The sequence below is a fragment of the Nomascus leucogenys genome, chromosome X, assembly GCF_006542625.1.
Source record: "Nomascus leucogenys isolate Asia chromosome X, Asia_NLE_v1, whole genome shotgun sequence".
Taxonomy (NCBI): domain Eukaryota; kingdom Metazoa; phylum Chordata; class Mammalia; order Primates; family Hylobatidae; genus Nomascus; species Nomascus leucogenys.
In genome coordinates, this window is record NC_044406.1 from 44014072 (window position 1) to 44036343 (window position 22272).

The 22272-nt window shown below is 44.9% G+C and overlaps 1 pseudogene; it reads left to right on the forward strand.

Moving 5' to 3' along the window:
* Window positions 1–1093: 1093 nt before the first annotated feature.
* LOC115833290 lies at window positions 1094–2087 on the forward strand (annotated as a pseudogene).
* The last annotated feature ends 20185 nt before the right edge of the window (window positions 2088–22272 follow it).

The window sequence follows — 22272 nt, forward strand, 5'->3', positions numbered from 1 at the left end:
AACTTGGACAAAATGGACAAATTTGTAAAAATGCACCGATTATCAAAACTGACTCAAGAAGTCATAGGAAATATGAATAGAGCCAGGCACGGTGGCTCATGCCTGTAATCTCAGCACTTTGGGAGGCTGAGGTGGGCAGATCACGAGGTCAGGAGATTGAAACCATCCTGGCCAACATGGTGAAACCCCGTCTCTACTAAAAATACAAAAATTAGCTGGGCGTGGTGGCGGGCGCCTGTAATCCCTACTACTCAGGAGGCTGAGGCAGGAGAATCGCTTGAACCCGGGAGGCAGAGGTTGCAGTGAGCCGAGATCTCGCCACTGCACACCAGCCTAGCAACAGAGCGAGACTCCATCTCAGAAAATAAAAAAAAAAGACAAAAAGAAAGAAAATATGACAAGAGTTGTAATAAGTAAGTTAAAATCTGTTCACACAAGAAAAACCCAAAGCCAGATAGTTTAACTGATTAATTTTATTAAACATTTACAGGAGAAATAATACCAACACTCTACAAAATCTTTCAGAAGATAGAGGAGGCATGAACACTCTCCAACCCTATGAAGCCAGTATTGAGACCTAAGAGACCTCTGAGATGTAAGCCAAACAAACACATCACGAGAAAACTATATAGCAAATTAAATTTAGCAACCTATCGAGAATTATGCATCATGACCAAGTGGGGTTTACTCCAGTGATTCAAGGCTGTTTGAATTTTTTTTTTTTTTTTTTTTGAGACAGGATCTCCTTCTGTCGCTCAGGCTGGAGTGCAGTGGGGTGATCACTAGGCTTACTGCAGCCTCATCTTCCTGGGTTCAAGTAATCCACCTCAGCCTCCCAAGTAGCTGGGACCACAGGCGCATGCAACCACACTCAGCTGATTTTTGTATTTTTTGTAGAGACAGGGTTTCACCATGTTGTCCAGGCTGGTCTGAATTCCTGAGCTCAATCCACCTGCCTCAGCCTCCCAAAGTGCTGGGATTACAGGTGTGCGCACCCGGCCAACCTTCAAAATTGAATAAAAGTAGCTTTCACCGATGTGATTCTGTGTAGCTGTTCTCTGGAACAGTAGTCGTTTAGCTCCATCCACCTTCCCTCCCATCTAAGTGCATGCCACCACCCCATGGAAGATTCAGTGGACATGGATATGAGCCCCCTGAGCTCCCAGAAGTATCTTTTTGGTTGCAAACTAAAGGCAGACAAAGATTGATCACTTTAAAGTGGATAATGATGAAAATGAGCACCAGTTATCTTTCAGAAAGGACAGTTTAGGGGCGGGTGCAAAGGGTGAATTGCACGTTGCTGAAGCAGAGGCAATGGATATGAAAGCAGTCCAATTGAAAGTAACACTGGTTGGCCAGGCACAATGGCTCACACGTGTAATCCCAGCACTTTGGAAGGCCGAGGCGGATGGATCACCTGAGGTGAGGAGTTCGAGACCAGCCTGGCCAACATGGTGAAACCCATCTCTACTAATAATACAAAAATTAGCCAGGCGTAGTGGCGGGTGACTGTAATCCCAGCTACTCGGGAGGTTGAGGCAGGAGAATCGCTTGCACCTGGGAGTCAGAGGTTGTAGTGAGCCAAGGTCATGCCACTGCACTCCAGTCTGGGCAGCAGAGCAAGACTGTCTCTTAAAAAAAAAAAAAGTAACACTGCAACTTCACAAATGTTGGTACAGCCAAAAGCTTCTCTTGGGGGCTTGGAAATAACACTGGCTATTGTCTTACAATTGAAGTGTGGTTTAGGGCCTATGCATATTAGTAGCACTTAGCAGCTGTGGAGGAGTCAGATGAAGAGGAGGATGCCAAATCCCTAAGTCTATCTGGAAAGCAATCTGCCCCTGGAAGCAGCAGCAAGTTTCCACATAAAAAAACTAAAACTTGCTACTGATGAAGATGAATATGTTGAGGAAGATGATGAAGATGGTGACATAATGAGGAAACCGAAGAAAAAGCCCCAGTGGAGAAATCTATACGAGGTACTCCAGCCAAAAATGCACAAAAATCAAACGAGATGAAAATGACTCACTACCATCAACATCAAGATCAGAAGTCAAGAATCCTTTCAAAAACAGGAAAAAACCTCCTAAAACATTGAAAGGACCTAGTTCTATAGAAGACATTAAAGCAAAATTGTGGCCAGGTGTGGTGGCTCACACCTGTAATCCCAGCACTCTGGGAAGCCAAGACGGGAGGATCACTTGAGCCAAGGAGTTCAAGGCTGCATTGAGCTATGATCACACCATTGCACTCCAGCCTGGGTGACAGAGTGAGACCTTGTCTCAAAAAAAAAAAAAAAATGCAGACTGGGAGAAAACACTGGCAAATCATGTATCTGATAAAGGACTTGTATCTAGAATCTATAAAGAACACAACTCAGGTTGGGCACAGTGGCTCACGCTGTAGTCCCAGCACTTTGGGAGGCCAAGGCAGGAGAATCACTTGAGCCCAGGAGATCGAGACCAGCCTGGGCAACATTAGGGAGGCCTCATCTCTAATTAAAAGAATTCAAAAAGAAGACAAACAACCCAGTTTTAAAATGGGCAAAAGAGGTTGGGTGTAGGTTTCAGTGTCCCCATGCTGAGGCCAAAGGGATTGCATAGGGCAGGGAAGTGCCAGGTTGCCCCCGCACCCCTCACGCCCACTCTGTCCCAGGCAGATGCTCCTGCGGGCCCCTGCCTGCCTCACCACCCGCTCAGCTCCAAGCAGGCGTGTCTCTGGCCGGGTCAGGTTGCTGCCTGCTAGGGTCCTGCTGAGCGACCCTGGTCTGTTCTAGTCCTCTCTGAGCCGAGACTCCTCCTTGGTCACTAGAAGATGAGAATGGCGTGGCATACCTTATACCAGAAGAATAAGAAAATAAAGTGTGTAGTGTGTAGTAGAGAAGAACTGGAAACATCCTGAATGCATAACTTGGGTATTGGTTGAGAAACTGGGGCACATCCATACGGCAGGGGCGCATGGTGACACTAATGAAGAAACATTGCCAGGAGGAAAAACCAAATTACAAAATAGTATGCACAGCAAGACCTCATTTATGTAAAAACACACAGCAAACACAGTTTTTGATGTTTGTTTCTATAAATGCACAGTGAAAGTTCTGGAAGGTCATGTCAGACTGTTAATGGGAAGAGTATGCAAGTGCACTGAGGAAGTGCTTCTCTTTATATATTTCTATACTGTTTTATTTTATTTATTTATTTCTTTATTTGTTTATGTATTTTGAGACGGCATCTCGCTCTGTCACCCAGGTTGGAGTGCAGTGGTGTGATCTCAGCTTCCTGCAACCTCCGTCTCCTGAGTTCAAGCGATTCTCCTGCCTCAGCCTCCCAAGTAGCTGGGATTACAGGCATGCACGACAAGGCCCAGCTAATTTTGGTATTTTTAGTAGAGATGGGGTTTCACCATGTTGGCCAGGCTGGTCTCGAACTCCTGACCTCAGATGATCCCTCTGCCTCAGCCTCCCAAAGTGCCGGAATTACAGACGTGAGCCACCGCGCTTGGCCAATTTCTATACTATTTAAATCCCCCTTTTTGTTACAATGGTTTGTATTACTTTTATTGTTGAAACAAAAAAAATTAAGAAAATTCCAAAATGTTTTTAAATGGACAAAAATATTGAAAAGACATTTCACCAAAGAAAATATAGAAATAAACACATGATACTTTGGGAGGCTGATGCAGGAAGAATGCTCGAGCCCAGGAGTTCGAGACCAGCCTGGGCAACAAAGCGAGACCCTGGCTCTACACAAACTAATTTAAAAATTAGCTGGGCTCGATGGCACAAGCCTGTAGTCCCAGCTACTTTGGAGGCTGAAGCGAAAGGATCCCTTGAGCCCAGGAGATCAAGGCTGCAGTGAGCTGTGATGGAGCCACTGCACTCCAGCCTGCGTGACAGAGCAAGACCTCATTTCAAAACAACAACAACCTATAACACATGAAAAGAGGCATAGCATCATAAGTCATTAGGGAAATGCCAATTAAAACCACAATGAGATACCACTTGATATACACTAAAGTAGCTTTAATTAAAAAGTCAGTTATAAGAAATGTTGGCAAGGATGTGGAGAATAAGAAACCTTCATACATTTCTGCTGTGAATGTAAAATGTAATAGCCACTTTGGAAAAGTTTGGCAGCTTCTTAGAAAATTGATCAAAAATTTGACTGGGCTCAGTGGCTCACACCTGTAATCCCAGCACTTTGAGAGGCCAAGGTGGGTGGATCACCTGAGGTCAGGAGTTCAACACCAGCCTGACCAACACGCTGAAACCCCGTCTCTACTAAAAAATACAAAAATTAGCTGGGCGTGGTGGCAGGTGCCTGTAATCCCAGCTACTTGGGAGGCTGACGCATAAGAATCGCTTCAGCCCAGGAGGCAGAGGTTGCAGTGAGCCGAGATCATGCCACTGCACTCCAGCCTGGGTGACAGAGCGAGACTCTGTCTGAAAAAACAAAGAAAGTTGATCAAAAATTTACCATATATACAACCCAGCAGTGCTACTCCGAGGTATCTATCCAAAAGAAATGTGACAAATGTTCACACAAACACTTGCACTTGAATCTTCGGAACAGCATTATTCAAACTAGCTAAAAGGCGACAACCCGGCAAATGGATAAACAAAATGTGGTACATTTACCAAGAAAAGGGAATAAAATGTTGAGAAACACAACAGGGATGAACCTCAAAAACATACTAAGCAACTAAAAATATAAAAATTAGCCGGACATGGTGGCGTGTGCCTGTAATCCCAGCTACTCAGGAGGCTGAGGCAGGAGAATTGCTTCAACCCGGGAGGCGGAGGTTGCAGTGAGCCGAGATCGTGCCACTGCACTCCACCCTGGGTGACAGAGCAAGACTGTCTAAGGAAAAAAAAAAACAAATCTATAGAGATCTGTAGATTACTGGTTGTCTGAAGGTGGGAATTATGATTAATGGATATTAACTGTAAATTAGCACAAGGTGCCAGGCACAGTAGTTCACGCCTAAAATCTCAGCGTTTTGGGAGGCTGAGGTGGGAGGATTACTGGAGCCCAGGTCTTCAAGACCAGACTGGGCAACAAAGCAAGACCCTGTCTCTATAAAAAAAATTTTTTTTTTAATTAGCGGGGCATGGTGATACATACATGGCTGCTGTCCCGGCTACTTGGGAGGCTGAGATGGGAGGATTGCTGGAGCCCAGGAGGTTGAGGCTGCAGTGAATCGTGATTGTGCCACTGCACTCCAGCCTGGGTGACAGACCGAGACCCTGTCTCAAAAAAAAAAAAATAACACACGGGATCTTATTGGGACTATATAAATGTTTTAGAACTTGAATGTAGTGACGGTTGCACAAGTAGGTAAATTTAATAAAGTCAGAGCTGTGTTGGCTGTTGTAGGTCCTTTACATTTCCATATGAATTGTAAAATAAGTTTATCCAATTCTGCAAAAAAACAAAAATGCTGTTGTGATTTTTATTGGGATTGGTTTGAATCCATAGATCAATTGGAGAGATTTGAAATCTTTTTTTGTTTTTGAGACAGGGTCTCGCTCTGTCACCCAGGCTGGAGTGCAGTGACTTGATCTCAGCTCACTGCAGCCTCAACCTCCCCGGGCTCAGAGGATCTTCCCACCGCAGCCTCCTGAGTAGCTGGGATTATAGGCATGAACCACCATGCCCAGCTAACTTTTGTATTTTTTGTAGAGATGGGGTTTCGCCATGTTGCCCAGGTTGGTCTCAAACTCCTGGGTTCAAGTGATTCACCCACCCCAGCCTTCCAAAATGCTAGGATTACAGGCCACCGCACCTGACCAGAATTGAAATCTTAACAATATTGAGTTTTCTTTTTTTCGTTTTTTTTTAATTTTTTTTTTTTTTGAGACGGAGTTTCACTCTTGTTGCCCAGCCTGGAGTTCAATGGTGTGATCTCGGCTCACTGCAACCTCCGCCTCCCGGGATGGAGCAATTCTCATGCCTCGGCCTCCCGAGTAGCTGGGATTACAGGTGCACATGACCATATCTAGCTAATTTTTTTTTTTATTTTTAGTAGAAATGGGGTTTCACTATGTTGGCCAGGCTGGTTTCAAACTCCTGACCTCAGGCGATCCACCCGCCTCAGCCTCCCAAAGTGCTGGGATTACAGGCGTGAGCCACCGCACCTGGCCAATATTGAGTTTTCTGACTCATAAATCAGGATACCTCTCCATGTCTTTCTTTTCTGTTTCTGGCTTTTTGTTTTTTGTTTTTTGTTTGTTTGTTTGTTTTTGAGACAGTTTCACTCTGTCATTCAGGCTGGAGTACAGTGGCATGATCATAGCTCACTGCAGCCTCCAACTCCTGGGCTCAAGCAGTTCTCCTGCCTCAGCCTTGAGAGTAACTGGGACTACAGGCATGTGCCACTACACCTGGCTAATTTTTTTAAAATTATTTTTTGTGGAGACGGGCATCTCGCTATATTGCCCAGGCTGGTCTCAAAATCCTGGCCTCAAGCAATCCTCCCACCTCAGCCTTCCAAAGCACTGGGCTTACAGGTGAGAGCCACTGTGCCCAGCCCCCTCTCCATTTCTTTAATTTCTCTCAGTAATATTTTGTATTTTTCAGTGTACAGAGCTTTCACATATTTTGACAAATTATCCCCTAAATATTTCATATTTTTTATGCTGTTTTACTTAGTATTGTTCTATTTCCACTTTATTGTGTGGTATTCATTTTTAAGTTCAATTTCTTATTGTTAATTGCTAGTCTATGGACAATGAATGGATGTTTGTATGTTTATCTTGTGCAAAAGTTAGAGGGAATAATCACCATACAAGACTATCCACTTCTGACACCAATTGCAAACTCAAATATCTCCAAGACCCTCAGATTCAACAATTCACTAGAGGCTGGGCTGGTGGCTCATGCCTGTAATCCCAGCACTTTGGGAGGTCGAGGCGGGTGAATCACCTGAGGTCAGGAGTTTGAGACCAGCCTGGCCAACATGGTGAAACTCCATCTCGACTACAAATACAAAAATTAGCTGGCGTGGTGGCAGGCGCCTGTAATCCCAGCTACTCGGGAGGTTGGGGCACGAGAATTGCTTGAGCCCGGGAGGCAGAGGTGCGATGAGCTGAGATTGTGCCACTGCACTCCCGCCTGAGCGACAGAGGGGAGACTCTCTCTCTAAAAAAAAAAAAAAAAAAAAAAAAAATGATCACTAGAAGGACTCACAGAACTCACTGAAAGCCATTATACCCATGGTTTCATTTTATTATGGTGAAAAGATACAGGTTAAAATCAGCCAAGGGGTGAAACACACAGGGCAGAGTCCAGGAAGGTAATAAATGCAGAGCCTCCGGTTGTCCTCTTCCACGGAATCAGAACAGCAATACTGTCCCAGCATTGTTGTGTGACAATGGCATGGAGTGTTACCAATCAGGGAAACTCACCCAAGCCTTGGTGTCCAGGGCTCCATCATGTAGGAAAAATTGACTGTCCACGTGGTTGATTTCAGTTTCCAGCCCTCAGGAGGTCAAGCCCCTACCCTAAATCACATAGCTATTATCTGGCTGGGCTAAATCCCCTACCCTAAATCACATTGCTTCAATCTGACTGGCCCAAGACCCCCAAGCAAACAAAGAGACAGACTCCTATCAAACACAACAGTCCAAGGGCTTAGAGATTACCAACTGGAATCTGATGGCAAAGGCCAGACCTCTCTTCGGATAAAGTTAAATTCCTTAATACACAGATGACCCCTGGCCTTTGGCCAAGACTCATTCACAGCAAAATGATCGTATTTGTCTGGGCATCTACTTTTAGTATAGCATTTATATGACATATAATAATAGTAAAAAACTAATTCATCCTATCAAGCCATTATATATATCTTCATATTTTTGTACTAATTTTATTTTTTGTTTGTTTTTGTTTTTGGGGGGTTTTTTTTATTTTGTTTTTGTTCTTGTTTTTGTTTTTTAAGACAGTGTCTCTGTCACCCAGGCTGGAGTGATCCTCCCATTTCAGCCTCCAGAGTAGCTGGGACTACAGTGCATGCTACCACACCCAGCTAATTCTTTGTATTTTTAGTAGAGACAGGGTTGTGCCATGTCGCCCAGGCTGGCCTCAAACTCTTGGATTCAAGCAATCCGCCCGCCTCAGCCTTGCAAAGTGCTGGGATTACAGGCGTGAGCCACCTAGCCCGGCTTTTTGAACTAATTTGATTATTCTTCCTCTTTGATCTCCCTCTATTTGTATCTTATGTAAACTTGTACAAAACTATTTAGCAGGCTGGGCGTGGTGGCTCATGCCTGTAATCTCAGCACTTTGGGAGGCCAAGGTGGGCAGATTACCCGAGATCAGGAGTTTGAGACCAGCCTGGCCAACATGGTGAAATTCTACTAAAACACAAAATTAGCCAGGCATGGTGGCATGTGCCTGTAATCCCAGCTACTTGGGAGCCTGAGGTTTGAGAATCGCTTGAACCCGGGAGGTGGAGGTTGCAGTGAGCCGAGATCATGCCGTTGCACTCCAGGCTGAGCGACAGAGCAAGACTCCATCTCAAAAAAAAAAAAAAAAAATTATGTATCATAGAAATTAGCTGATGGTTAGCCAAAACCAGTTTTTCCACAAGGCAGTCATTTTCTATTAGTATTATATCTTGAAAAGACTTTAACTCAATTTACCAATATGTTTGACCATCAATATAGATATTATAATCTTAGCAACAATGCCAGTGTTACATTATATCATGCTATGGTAGTAAATGTAACCTGCAGAGTAAGAGTCAAAAGATACTGACACATTACTGGAGTTCTGTTAACAATTGGTCCAGTTCATCTCCCAGAGCAATGCCACTGAGGTTTACAGGCATCGACCTTGTTAGGTTCTAAATGTTGAGGTTGGTTTTCGCAACATATGGTTTCATTATGGTTTCATTCTTTCTTCTTTCTTTTCTTTTCTTTTTTTTTGAGACGGAGTCTCGCTCTGTCGCCCAGGCTGAAGTGCAGTGGCACAATCTCGGCTCACTGCAAGCTCCGCCTCCCAGGTTCCTGCCATTCTCCTGCCTCAGCCTCCCAAGTAGCTGGGACTACAGGTGCCCACCACCACACCCAGCTAATTTTTTGTATTTTTAGTAGAGACGGGGTTTCACCGTGTTAGCCAGGATGGTCTTGATCTCCTGACCTCATGATCCACCCACCTCAGCCTCCCAAAGTGCTGGGATTACAGGCGTGAGCCACCATGCCTGGATTTTTTTTTTTTTTTGAGATGGAGTTTTGCTCTGTTGCCCAGGCTGGAGTGCAGTGGACTCAATCTCAGCTCACTGCAGCCTTGACCTCCCGGGCTCAAGCAATCCTCCCACCTCAGCCTCCTGAGTAACTAGGACTACAGGCATGCAGCACCATGCTTGGCTAATTTTCGTAATTTTTGTAAGCAATAGGGTTTTGCCAGGTTTCCCAGGCTGGTCTTGAACTCCTGACCTCAAGCGATCCTCCCGCCTCAGCCTCCCAAAGTGCTGGGAGTACAGGCTTGAGCCACCGCGCCTGGCCACTTCATTCTTTCAGATACCTGGTATAATTGAGCCAATAAATAAAGTCACCTCTTGTTCTTGGCCTCTTTCAAGGCATCAGTGTAATGACTTTTACTTATTGCACAACACATTTCTTCATTCTTTTATTCTCAGGTACCATTCCTCATTCTCTCCATTTATGGTTGAATTTGACCCAACTTTTCCACCTTTGGAAGGGACATTAGGTTCAGCCTCTGTGCTAGTCTAGATTATCAGCAGCAATATCAGTCTAGCAAATGCTTCCACCTCGGTCTACCCCCATCCATGGAGGGTATAGTTACATAGGTGTGGAACCAGTGGGCTACCTCAATCACTAGGTAATACAGCTGCATGCATTCACTGTCGACCCTAATTTGCCAGATGAGGTGAAGGCGCAGTCTATCACGTTAGGCCCTGTGTTAGGCTGTTCTTGCATTGCTATAAAGAAATACATGAGACTGGGTAATTTATAAAGAAGGGAGGTTTAATTGGCTCACAATTCTGCAGGCTTTTGTTTTGTTTTGACACAAGGTCTCACTCTGTCACCCAGGCTAGAGGGCAGTGGTGAAATCTCGGCTCACTGCAACCTCCAATCCCCGGGTTCAAGCGATCCTCCCACCTCAGCTTCTCAAATACCTGGGACCCAGATGCACACCATCACACCTGGCTATTTTTTTGTATTTTTAATACAGATGGGATCTCACCATGTTGTCCAGGCTGGTCGCAAACTCCTGAGCTCAGGGAATCTGCCCAACCTTGGCTTCCCAAAATACTGGGATTACAGGTGTGAGCCACTGCGCCCGGTCTAGTTCTACAGGCTTTACAGGAAGCATGGTGTTGATGTCTGCTCAGCTTCTGGGGAGGCCTCAGGAAGCTTCCAATCATGGCAGAAGGCAAAGCAGGAGCAGGCGTCTCATCTGGTGGGAGCAGGAGAGCAAGAGACAGCATGGCAGGGGGAGGTGCCACACACTTACCAACCAGATCTCAGGGGAACTCACTCACTATGGTGAGGACAGCACCAAGCCACAAGGAATCCACCGCCATGGTCCAAACATCACCCACCAGGCCCCACCTACAATACTGGCAATTACATTTCAACATGACATTTGAGGCCTGGTGTGGTGGCTCATGCCTGTAATCCCAGCACTTTGGGAGGCCGAGGTGGGTGGATCACTTAAGCCCAAGAGTTCCAGACCATCCCAGCCAACATAGCAAAACCCCATCTCTACTGAAAAACAAAACAAAACAAAACAAAACAAAACAAAAAACAGATTTAGGCAGGGACAAATATCCAAACTATATCAAACCCTTAGGAATTCTGACATAAACATATAAAAGTACAGTTCAAGTTTCTTGCTTAGGGCTTATCCCTGCTTCTGGAAGCTACAGTTGCAGTTCTGGCCCTGAGACTACTGCATCAGGTAGGGAAAAACAGAAAGATGAGGTGGTGTGGGAGGAAACCGTATATTGTACCAGCATCCACTCTGACCTCCTCTTCCCCAGATCCTTCTATAAAGTAAATGAATCCATCTGGTGGAGACCCTCCCTTGGCCCTCCTCATTTTGATGGTGAGCACACAATTGTGAAGGCATGTACATTAACCCTTCATGCCTTTATTGCCCCCAGTTTTTTTTGTTTGTTTCTGTTTTTCTTTTGTGTTGCTGTTGTTGTTGTTGTTTTGTTTTGTTTTGGTTTGGTTTGGTTTTGTTTTTGAGATGGAATTTGGCTCTGTCACCCAGGCTGGAGTGCAACAGCGTGATATTGGCTTACCACAACCTCTGCCTCCCGGGTTCAAGGGATTCTCCTTTCTCAGCCTCCCAAGTAGCTGGGGGTACAGGCATGTGCCACCACGATCGGCTAATTTTTGTATTTTTAGTAGAGACGGGGTTTCACCCTGTTGGCCAGGCTGGTCTTCAGCTCCTGACCTCAAGCAATCCACCTGCCTTGGCCTCCCAAAGTGCTGGGATTACAGGTGTGAGCCACCACACCCAGCCGATGGTTGTTGATACAGACTGAATTGTGCCCTCCCAAATTCGTATGTTGAAGCCCTAACCCTCAATGTGACGGAAAGAGATAGGGTCTTTAAGGAGATAATTAGGGTTAAATTAGGTTAAAAGGGTGGGGCCCTAATCCAATAAGACTGATGTCCTTATAAGAGGAAGATTGTGGCAAGCATTCAGTTAATTAAACATATATATATATGTATATACGTATATACATATATATACACATACGTATATATATATACACATACATATATATATACACATACGTATACATATATATACACATACATATTTTTTTTTTAAAGATAGAAACAAGAGGAAGGCCAGGCGCAGTGTCTCACGCCTGTAATCCCAACACTTTGGGAGACCAAGGCGGGTGGATCACTTGAGGTCAGGAGTTCGAGACCAGCCTGACAAACATGATGAAACCCAGTCTCTACTAAAAATACAAAATTAGCGCCGGGCGCGGTGGCTCACGCCTATAATCCCAGCACTTTGGGAGGCCGAGGCAGGTGGATCACGAGGTCAGGAGTTCAAGACCAACCTGGCCAAGATGGTGAAACCCCGTCTGTACTAAAACTACAAAAATTAGCTGGGCATGGTGGAAGGTGCCTGTAATCCCAGCTACTCAGGAGGCTGAGGCAGAGAATTGCTTGAACCTGGGAGGCGGAGGTTGCAGTGAGCTGAGGTCATGCCACTGCACTCCAGCCCGGGCAACAGAGCAAGACTCCATCTCAAAAATAGTAATAATAATACAGAATTAGCTGGATGTGGTGGCACATACCTGTAATCTCAGCTACTTGGGAGACTGATGCAGGAGAATCGCTTGAACCCGGAGGGTGGAGGTTGCAGTGAGCCGAGATTGCGCCATTGCACTCCAGTCTGGGCAACAAGCTCGAAACTCCGTCTCAAAAAAAAAGAAGAGGAAGAGACCACCCCCAAGAGTCTGTGTGTTAGGCCATTCTTGCATTGCTATTAGGAAACACCTGAGACTGCATAATTTATAAAGAAAAGAAGTTTAAACTGGGCATGGTGGCTCATGCCTGTAATCTCAGCACTTTGGGAGGCCAAGGCTGGCAGATTGCTTGAGCTCAGGAGTTCGAGACCAGCCTGGGCAACATGGCAAAACCCTGTCTCTACAAAAAAACACAAACATTAGCCAGGTCGTGCTGGTGCATGCCTGTAATCCCAGCTGCTTGAGAGGCTGAGGCAGGAGGATTCCTTGAGCCCAACAGATTGAGGCTGAAGTAAGCTGTGTCCATACCACAGCACTCCAGCCTGGGTGACAGAGCAAGACCCTGTCTAAAAAAATAAAAATAAAAGAAGTTTAATTGGCTCACAGTTCTGCAAGCTGTACAGGAAGCATGGTGCTGGCATCTGCTCAGCTTCTGGGGAGGCCTCAGGAAAATTACAATCATGCCAGAAGGTGAAGGGGGAGCAGGTGCAACACATAGCCAGAGCAGGAGCCAGGTAGGGGGAAATGCCACACTTTTATTTTTATTTTACTTTATTCTTTTTGAGATGGAGTCTCACTCCATTGTCCAGGCTGGAGTGCAGTGGTGTGATCTTGGCTCACTGCACCCTCCATCTCCCGGGTTCAAGCAGTTCTCCCTGCTTCACCCTCCTAAGTATCTGGGATTACAGGCACCTGCCACCACGCCTGGCTAATTTTCGTATATTTAGTAGAGATGGGGTCTTGCCATGTTGGCCAGGCTGGTCTCGAACTCCTAATCCCAGGTGATCCACCTGCCTCAGCCTCCCAAAGTGCAGGGATTACAGATGTGAGCCACTGCTCTCAGCCCAGAATCTTCTTATGTTTGTTTTAGAAACATCTATCCAGGATTTTTAGTTGTACTTAGTGGGAGGAACAGGGAAAAACACATCTACCTCATTTTCCCAGAAGTAGAAGTCTTATAAAGTTGATTTGGGTCTTTTACAAAGATTTCCCATGTCTCTACTAACTTTGTGAGCATATGCAATAGTTACAATAACTTTTAATATCCTTGTCTACTAATTTTAACATTTGTGTCAGCTCTGGGTCAGTTTATTGATTGATAGATTATTCTCAATTGTGTCCTGTTTTCTACTTGGAAGGCTGAGGCGGGAGGATCACTTGAGTTCGGGAGGTCAAGGCTGCAGTGAGCTGTGATGACGCCACTGCACTCCAGCCTGGGTGACAGACTGAGACTCTATCTCAAAGGAAGGGAAGGGAAGGGGAGGGGGAGGGGAGGGGGAGGGGAGGGGGAGGGGAGGGGAGGGGAGGGAGGGGGGAAGGGAAGGGGAGGGGAGGGGATGGGAGGGGAGGGGAGGGCAGGGAAGGGAAGGGAGAAGAGAGAGAGAGAAAGAAAGAGAGAAAGAGAAAGAGAGAGAGAAAGAAAAAAGAAAGAGAGAGAGAAAGAAAGAGAGAAAGAGAAAGAAAAAGAAAGAGAAAGAAAAAGAAAGAAAGAGAGAGAGAGAAAGAGAGAAAGAAAGAGAGAGAGAAAGAGAAAGAGAGAAAGAGAGAGAGAAAGAAAAAGAAAGAAAGAAGAAAGAGAAAGAAAGAAGAAAGAAAGAGAAAGAAAGAAAAAGAAAGAAAGAAAGAAGAAAGAAAGAAGGAAAGAAAGAAAGAAAAGAAATTACAAATAAGAAATATGCCAATGGGCATTCATTAACAAGAGTTTTCAGTGGAAGTCATCTATGGGCGACACGTCAATGTGTTTATTTCTAAATGGGGAGATTTGTTAGGAGGGCTCATGAATGGGATATTTTGATAGATGTTTTTGAATGGGGTGATTTTTTTTCCACAACAGGTTCATGAATGAAAGATTTGCCAATGGGTAGATATCTCTGAAAGGGGAGATTTGCCAGTCAGGGGGTCATCAATGGGGATATGTCTGTGGGGTATTAATGAAAAGGAAAGGCTCAGAAGTGGCCACAGTAGGCCGAATTCTAAGAATGTGCCACCATACCCCTCACCCCTGTATAAACTCCTTGATTGTAGGTAGAATCTGTGAATATGATGAGCTCTCACTTGTGGTTATATTACATTGTATAAAAAAGGGATCTTGCAGATATAACTAAGGTTGCTCATCAGTTGACCTTAAAATAGGGAGATTATTCAGATGAGCCTAATCTAAGCACATTAGCCCATCATAAAAGCAGAATTTTCTCCTGCTGGTGGCAGAAGAGGAAATCAGAGAGACTGGAAGCATGAGAAGCATTTGACACGTCCTAGCCAGCTTCGAAGATGAAGAGGCCCACACGGTGAGAAATTCAGTCAGCCTCTAGGAGCAGAGAACAGCCACTGGCTGACAGCCAGCAAGGAAATGGGGACATCACTCCTACATACTGCAGGGAGCTGAAGTCTGCCAATAACCTGAACAAGGTTAAAAGTGGGTCCTTTCTGAGAACCTCCAGATAAGAGTCCAGCGTAGCAAATACTTTGACCTTGGCCTTGTGAGACCATTAGGGAGAGAACCCAATACAACCTGCCAGGACTTCTGACCTACAGAACTGTGAGATAATAAATGGGTATTGTTTTAAGCTGCTAAGTTTGTGGTAATTTGTTATACATCAGTAGAAAACTAATACAGTTGGTCAGTCGAGGTGGCTCACGCCTGTAATCCTAGCAGTTTGGGAGGCCAAGGAGGGCGGATCACTTGAGGCCAGGAGTTTGAGGCCAGCCTGGTCAACATGGCAAAACCCCGTATCTACTAAAAATACAAAAATTAGCCAGGCGTGGTGGCTCACACCTATAATCCCAGCTACTCGGGAGGCTGAGACATGAGAATCACTTGAACCTGGGAGGCGGAGGTGGCAGTGAGCTGAGATTGTGCCACCGCACTCCAGCCTGGGTGACAGAATGAGACTCTGTCTCAAAAAAAATAAAAGAAGAAGGAAGGAAGGAAGGAAGGAAGGAAGGAAGGAAGGAAGGAAGGAAAGAGAAAGAAAAGAAAAGAAAGAAAAAGAAAAGAAAAGAAAGAAAAAGAAAAGAAAAGAAAGAAAAAGAAAAGTTAAAGCAAACTAATACAGTTAGTATTTGCCAGTTGGGTATTTGTAAAAGAGGACATATGTCACACTGAGGAGAGGGGGCTTTTTAAGAGAATTGTTTACCAAGGGCTTAGGGATTTGCAAGTTACCATCTTGGCAATAGTACAGATCTTTATTTATTTACATTTTGTAGAGATGGGGATCTCCCTATTGCCCAGGCTGGTTTCCAACTCCTCGCCTCAAGCAATCCTCCCACCTTGGCCTCCCAAAGTGGTGGGATTAGACTGTGCCCAGCCCAGTAGAGATATTTAAACTTGGAGATTTATCAAGTGAGGACTGCATACTGAGGAACCGTTATGGGTTGAATTGTGTCTCCCCAAAAGATGCATTGAAGTCCTAACCCCCAATACTTTAGAATGTGAAAACAGGCACATTATCATCAGGAGAATAACTGTGCTCAGAAGTCTTTGAAATGTCGCTACTTGTCAGTGGGGAGATGTTCATACTAAAAATTAGTGTACAAGCATCATAATAAGAATGAAAACATTACAGGCCAGGCCCAGTGGCTCACGCCTGTAATCCCAGAACTTTGGGAGGCCAAGGCAGATCACTTGAGGCCAGGAGTCCAACACCAACCTGGACAACATGGCGAAACCCCATCTCTACTAAAAATACAAAAATTAGGCCAGGCATGGTGGCTCACGCCTGTAATCCCAACACTTTGGGAGGCTGAGGTAGGCAGATCACCTGAGGTCAGGAGTTCGAGACCAGCCTGACCAACATGGAGAAACCCCGTCTCTACTAAAAATACAAAATTAGCCAGACGTGGTGGTGCATGCCTGTAATCCCAGCTACTCGGGAGGCTGAGGCAGGAGAATCACCTGAACCCAGGAGGCTGAGGTTGCAGTGAGCCGAGATTGAGCCATTGCACTCCAGCCTAGGCAACAAGAGCAAAACTCCATCTCAAAAATAAAAAAAAAAAAAAAAACAATAATTAGCCAGGCATGGTAGCGTATGCCTGTAATCCCAGCTACTCAGGAGGTGAAGGCTGCAGTGAGCCAAGATCATGCTACTGCACTCCAGCCTGGACGACAGAGCCAGACTCTGTCTCAAAAAAAAAAAAAAAAATTACAAATGAACATATTATATTTGTGACATCTTTGGGAGAGATTGTCAAAATCACTGAGTTAAAGTTGTCAGTGTGAATAAAATTGTTACTACAAATATCGTAAGTTGCCATTACTAAAATGTATCACTACTAAGTTATAAATTAAATTATATTTGCCATTACTAATAATAATAATAATGAATACAGAGAGCTGGATATCTGCCTAGCATTATTCTAAGCACTGTACATTTATGACTTCATTGTCCCTCAGATTTAGGCATTATTTTTATCCCCATTTTACAGATGCAGAAACTGAGGCATAGAGAAGTAAATTTGATTTTCCCAGGGACACATAGCTAAGAAAGGCAGAAACAGAAATGTTTTTCCCTAAAATTTTACGCAGGCACTAATTAAATTTTTTTTCTTTTTTTTTTTTTTTTTTTGAGACGGAGTCTCGCTCTGTTGCCAGGCTGGAGTGCAGTGGTGTGATCTCGGCTCACTGCAACCTCCGCCTCCCAGGTTCAAGTGATTCTCCTGCCTCAGCCTCTTGAGTACCTGGGATTACAGGCATATGCCACCATGCCCGGCTAATTATTGTATATTTTTTATTTTTTTGAGATGGAGTTTCACCTGGCTAATTATGTATTTTTAGTAGAGACGGGGTTGCACCATGTTAGCCAGGATGGTCTCCATCTCTTGACCTTCTGATCTGCCCACCTTGGCCTCCCAAAGTGCTGGGATTACAGGTGTGAGCCACCACACCCGGCCTAAATTTTTTTCTTAATGAGGTGTGGTGTGGTGGCTCACACCTGTAATCCCAGCACTTTGGGAGGCCGAGGCAGACGGATCAACTGAGGTCAGGAGTTGGAGACCAGCCTAGCCAACATGGCGAAACCGCATCTCTACTAAAAAAATACAAAAATTAGCCAGGAGTGGTGGCGCGTGCCTGTAATCCCAGCTACTAGGGAGGCTGAGACAGAATCACTTGAACCCAGGAGGCAGAGGTTGCAGTGAGCCGAGATCGCGCCACTGCACTCCAGCCTGAGCGACAGAGCAAGACTTCATCCAAAAAACTAAAAATGAAAGTAAATAAATATCTTTTTTCTTAAAGATAATATTACAAAGACTCAACTTTTAAAAATACTGACCTAGTTCAAATCTTTATTTTTATAATTTCCTATTTTTTAAGCTTTATTGAGATGTAATTCACACACATACAATACAATTCATCCATTTAACATCACAATTAAATTAGCTTTAGTACATTCAGAGTTGTGCAACCATCACAATAGAATTTTAGAATATTTTCATCACCCCCAAGAGAAACCCAGTACCTGTGAGCAGTCACTCCATTTCTACCACCTACCCCCATCCGAGTACTAGACAACCACTAATTTACTTTTTTGTTTCCCCAGTTTTGCCTATTCTGGACATTTCATATAAATGGAATTATACAATATGTGGCCTTTCCCAGCTGGCTTCTTTCATTTAACATGTTTTCAAAATTCATCCACATTGGCAGAATGTATCAGCACCTCGTTTCTTTTTATTACTGATTAATATTTCATTTTATGAACATACCACATTTTGTGTATAATTTCATCAGTTGATGGACATTTGGGTTGTTTCCACTTTTTGGCAAGTAGGAATAGCACTGCTGTGAACATCTGTGTTCAGGTTTTTGTGTGGCCATATGTTGGCATTTCTCCCACATAGATACCTAAGAATGGAATTGCTGGATCACATGGTACATTTATTTTTAACATTTTCAGAAATTGTCAAGCTGTTTCACAAAACAGCTGCACTATTTTACATCCTACCAGCAATGTAGAAGGTTCCAATTTGTCCACATCCTCTCCAACACTTGTTGTTATCTGTCTTTTGGATTCTAGCCATCCTATGGGTGTGTAGTGTTATTGTGGCTTTGATTTCCATTTCTCTGATGGCTAATTACGTTGAGCAGTTTTTTATGTGCTTATTGGGCATTTGTATATCATCCATGGAGAAATGTCTATTCGAGTCCTTTGTCCATTTTTATTTATAGTTATTTATTTATTTGAGATGGAGTCTCGCTCTGTCAGCCAGGCTGGAGTGCAGTGGCACGATCTCAGCTCACTGCAACCTCTGTCTCCTGGATTCAATCAATTCTCCTGCCTCAGCCTCCTGAGTAGCTGGGATTACCACCACGCCTGTCTAATTTTTGTATTTTTAGTAGAGACGGGGTTTCACCATGTTGGCCAGCCTGGTCTCGAACTCCTGACCTCAAGTGATCCACCCCCCTTGGCCTCCCAAAGTGCTGGGATTACAGGCATGAGCCACTCTGCCCAGCCTTTGCCCATTTTTTAGTTGGGTTATTTATGTTTTGTTTTGTTTTTTTAGCAAAGTTTAAGTGTTCTTTATGTGCGCTTTTTGTCCCATATCTAAGAAACCATTAAGGTGCAGGATTTGAATGCATATCTGGCTCCAGCATTCATGTTCTTAGCCATTACACTACACTGCCTGTCTAGAAACTAAATGGCTGTTAGTAATATTGCACATTAAGTTATTATAAGGGTTTCATGTTGTGAGCTAAAAAACACCCATGGGGCAGACACCCTATATTCATCCTCCAACATCAGCACGGACTTCTGAAGGATTCTGGGCTGGAACTGTGATGCCATGTATTAGGGAGAAGGAATGAGGCTCGGACGAGAGCAGGACTGGTCCCCATGCTGCACACCGCACACCACTGTGATCTCCATGTGCTTCCTCTCGGCCATCACGGTCTCTCCCAAACAGAGATTCACACACAGACACCCCTAATGCTGGGAGGTGTTCACTTTAATGAATTTTCTAGCAGGGTGATGGAAGCAAATCTAGTGACTCTAGGGCTATAGATATCCTGCCAGGAGGCCACACGAGGGCTCTGAAGCAGGCAGCGTCTCTGCAGCGACTGTTTCCCCAGGGCAGCCACAGCTAAAGAGGTCTACCTGGAAGGAAGGTGCTCCCCCTGCAGCCTGCCATTCCCACTTGCTGTTTAATGCCCCCCAGCTGCATCCAGGGTATGCAACAGTCCTTGGGATGGAGAAACAGTAGGAGACCAGAAAAGAGGCAAGAGGAAGCCTGAACATACCCAGAATTGAGGTAGCAAGAGGGAGGGTAAGGTAGCCTATTCCAGGCATTGGGGAGTCACTAGAAGCAGCTCGAACAGTCTGGTTCCAGACAACAGCCAAGGGCTGAGCGAACATGCCAGGACACTAGAAAACAGCCACAGGGACTGAGAAAGAGTCTTGCAGTGACATGAACAGCCAGAGTACAGTCCTTGTAGTTGGGACAGGCAAAGACTCTACAATAGTCAAACAGAAGAGGAAATTGTCACCACATGTCATGCAACAGTGAGAACTACCTTGGAAACAGCCAGAGAAACAGCCAGAGGCTTAAAGGAAAAGTGTCTGGCCTTGAGGAACAGCAGGATTGTTGAACATCTGGAGACCACAAACAGTCCTTGCATTTGGAAGACAGAGGAAAAGGGGATAAGACTCCATAGCCAAAAAGACCAAGGAACAATCCCTGATGCTCAATAAACAGTCAGAAAAATAAGAAAACAGCCTGAAGGCCTGGGAAACTGCCAGAGTTGAAGGAAACATTGCTGAGATTGAAAGAACAGTCAACAAACCAGTGTACAGAGATCAGGGAACAATAACTGCACCTCATAGAGGGTCATCAGAAACTGCACAGTGTCATCACAGAGATCAAAGCCACTATATTGATGACCAATGAGGAGTCAACAGACACAGTGTTGGGAGCTACCATAGCATCAGAAAACATGGCTGTGGGAACTCATGAAGGTTAAAGACACCGTACCAGTAGCTAATACAGGATCATCTGAAACCATGATGTACTTTCATGAAGGGTAGGCTCTAATGAACCCCAGGCATTATGCCAGGCTCATGAGGTCAGCACACTGTACTAAGGGACAATGACACATCAGTGTGGCAGGGATGGGGCTGATACTGTGGTGGAGACAAAAACACTTTGTGGTGGCTAATCAGCAAAGAGTGACTAAGGGCTAATGTGGGGAGAGCAGACAGGCTGATTTTTTATGAAGACTGAAGACACTGTACTTGTGACCAAGATTAGCAGACACATAGCTGGGCATGATGGCGGGTGCCTGTAATCCCAGCTACTGGGGAGGCTGAAGCAGGAAAACTGCTTGAATCCAGGAGCTGGAGGTTGGAGTGAGCCAAGATTGCACCATTGCACTCTAGCCTGGGCAACAAGAGCGAAATTCCATCTAAAAAAAAAAAAAAGATTAGCAGACACAGTGGTGACACTAATATAGGGTTGGCAGATACTGTGATTGAGAAACATGAGGCAGACTCCGTAGTGGTGTCTAGTAGTCGGCAGACACAGTGTTGAGGCTCATATAATCAGATTAGCAGACATAGTGATGGGCTCCAATGCAGGGCAGCGTGTGCTGTGATGGGGCATCATTGCATTCAAAGACATTCTATGCATGGTTGATGGAGGATCACCAGGCAGTGATGGCAGTCAATACAGGGTCAGCAAACACTGTGATTGGGTCTGACGAGAGTCAAAACCACTGTATTCATGGCCAATGGGTGACCAGAAAGCCAAAGCTAATGTGGAATTGGCAGATACTGTACTGGGAGTTCATGGAGGTTAAAGTCTCTGTTCTTGTGACTAAGTGGGGATCAGCAGAGTGATAGTTGCTAAAGTTGGGTCAGCAAAGACATTGCTGGGGCCTCATGGGTGCTGAGGAAACTGTACTGTTGGCTAATGGAGGAGCAACAAACAGTGATAAGGGCTAATCTGGGGTCAGCAGACTCCACTGAGGCCTCAATGGGCCAATGGCACAATACTAGTGGCTAATGGGGGGATTCAGCAGACACAATGATTGAACTATGGTAAGGACAAAAATATGGTGATGGGCCCAAAAGCAGGGCATCTGTGCGGGTGGCAAGTAAATCAGAAGACATTCTCTGTGCTGGTGGAAAGTAAATCAGAAGACATTCATGTATGGTCAGCAGATATACTCATGGGCTGTAATACATGGGCAGTTGACACACCATTAGGGGCTATTCTAGGGGAAGCAGACACCACTGGGTCCTCAAGCTTAAAAATCTTGCAACCTGGTAAGGGGGGATCAAAAGACAGTGACATGGTCATGTGAGTTCTGGAGACATTGTGCTGAGGCCCAAGAGGACCAAAGTCATCATATTGGTAGCTAACTGGGGAACAGCCATTGGGTACCATTGTGCTGTGCTGAGCCCATTGTGCTGTGGGCTCATGTGGCAAAGACACTGTACCCACAGCTAATAAAAAATCAGCAGACAGGCCCAGCATGGTGGCTCACACTTGTAATCCCAACACTTTGGGTGGCTGAGGCAGGAGGATCTTGAGTCCAGGAGTTTGAGACCAGCCTGGGCAACATAAGATTCTGTCTCTACAAAGAAATTTAAAAATTAGCCAGGCATGGTGGTGCATGCCTGTAGTCCCAGCTACTTGGGAGGCTGTAGCCAATGGGGAATTAGCAAACAAAATGGTGAAGCTAACATGGAATCAACAGACACTACATTAGGTCAACAGGAAGACAAAACACAGGGCTGTGAGCTAATGGGAGTCAGCTGTCACCATGCTAAGTCTAAAGGAGGGAAGTAAGACATGATACTGACTTAATGGAAG